At 44.4% G+C, this 1,776-nt stretch overlaps 1 pseudogene; it reads right to left on the reverse strand.

Annotated features, from left to right (window-relative positions):
• Positions 1-466: 466 nt before the first annotated feature.
• On the reverse strand, positions 467-1,571 carry LOC110287479 (actin, cytoplasmic 2 pseudogene; annotated as a pseudogene).
• Positions 1,572-1,776: the final 205 nt, after the last annotated feature.

Genomic DNA, 1,776 nt, shown 5'->3' on the forward strand with positions numbered 1-1,776 from the left:
AAACACCAAAACCAAACAATATTTTTTTAAAAATGAATAAATAAATAAATAAATAAATAAATAAATAAATAAATAAATAAATGACTGAGAGCATCCATTTCTGTATTTGTACCCCTAGAGCTTGTGTCTCTAGGTGCATATGTAGGAGAAGATGGCCTAGTCCACCATCATTGGGAAGAGAGGCCCCTTGGTCTTGCAAACTTTATATGCCCCAGTACAGGTGAACGCTAGGGCCAAGAAGTGAGACTGGGTGGGTAGGGGAGCAGGGCGGGGGGAGGGTATAGGGAACTTTCGGGATAGCATTTGAAATGTAATTAAAGAAAATATCTAATAAAAATAAATAAAAACAAAACAAAGTCATGCCAATGTTATCTCGTTTTTTGTTTTTGATTTTGTTTTTATTTTTTCTGTGAAAGTTAGATTTTGTCAAAGAAAGGGTGTAAAATGAAGCTCAATAACAGTCCACCTAGAAGCATTTGCGGTGCATGATGGAGGGACCAGATTCATCATACTCCTGCTTGCTGATCCACATATGCTAGAAGGTGGTCGGTGAGGCCAGGATGGAGGCACTGATCCACACAGAGTACTTGTGCTCAGAAAGAGCAATGGTATTGATCTTCATGGTGCTAGGAGCCAGAGCAGTGATCTCCTGCATCAGATCAGCAATGCCTGGGTACATGGTGGTGCCACCAGACAGCACTGTGTTGTCATAGAGGTCTTTATGGATGTCAGCGTCACATTTCCTGATGGAACTTAATGTAGTTTCATGGATACCACAGTATTCCACGCCCAAAAAAGGAAGGCTGGAAAAGAACCTCGGGGCAGCAGAACTGCTCATTGCCAATAGTAATAACCTGGCCATCAGGCAGCTCATAGCTCTTATCCAGGGAGGAAGAGGATGCTGCAGTGGCCATCTCCCGCTTGAAATCTAGGGCAACATAGCACAGCTTCTCTTTGATGTCACGCTCAATTTCTCCTTAAGCTGTGGTGATGAGGCTGTAGCTACTCTGGGTCAGGATCTTCATGAGGTAGTCTGTCAGATGCAAGCCAGCCAAGTCCAAATGGAAGATTGCATTAGGGAGAGCATAGCCCTTATAGATGGACACAGTGTGGGTGACCCTGTCTCCAGAATCCATCACAATGCCAGTAGTCGGACCAGAGGCATACAGAGAAAGCACAGCCTGGATGGTCACATATGTGGCTGGGGTGTTAAAGGTCTCACAGTTGGCCTTAGGGTTCAGGGGGGACTTGGTGAGCAGCACAGGGTGCTCCTCAGATGCCACATGCAGCTTGTAAAAGTTGTGGAGCCAGATCTTCTCCATATTTTTCCAGTTGGTGGAAATGCTGTGTATTTTATGTATGGGGTATTTTAGAGTCAGGATGCCTCTCTTTCTTTGAACACCGTTGCCCATGTAAGAGTCCTTCTGATCCATACTCACCATCATGTCCTGGGGCTTAAGACGGCCCAAGATGGAGGGAAAGATGACCCAGAGAGCATCATTTCTCATAAAGCCAGCTTTGCACATGCTAGGACTGTTGTTCACAATGAGCACAACAAGATATCCATTCATGGCAAACTGGTGACATGTAGACTGGAGATGGAGGAGCCACGAGAATCCTGTGCTCAAGGGTAGACGGAGACTCAACAGTTACCTTGAACATCTTTATAGTCACAGATGACCTTTAATATCTGATCCACTTCTCACTCACTACCTCTTAATTGAGGGTTTTTACAGACTTATACCACAATGTGTGTGTGTGGTGTGTAAGAGAGAA

Source organism: Mus caroli, unplaced genomic scaffold (assembly GCF_978045245.1).
Source record: "Mus caroli unplaced genomic scaffold, Mus_caroli_1 scaffold_5, whole genome shotgun sequence".
NCBI lineage: Eukaryota > Metazoa > Chordata > Mammalia > Rodentia > Muridae > Mus > Mus caroli.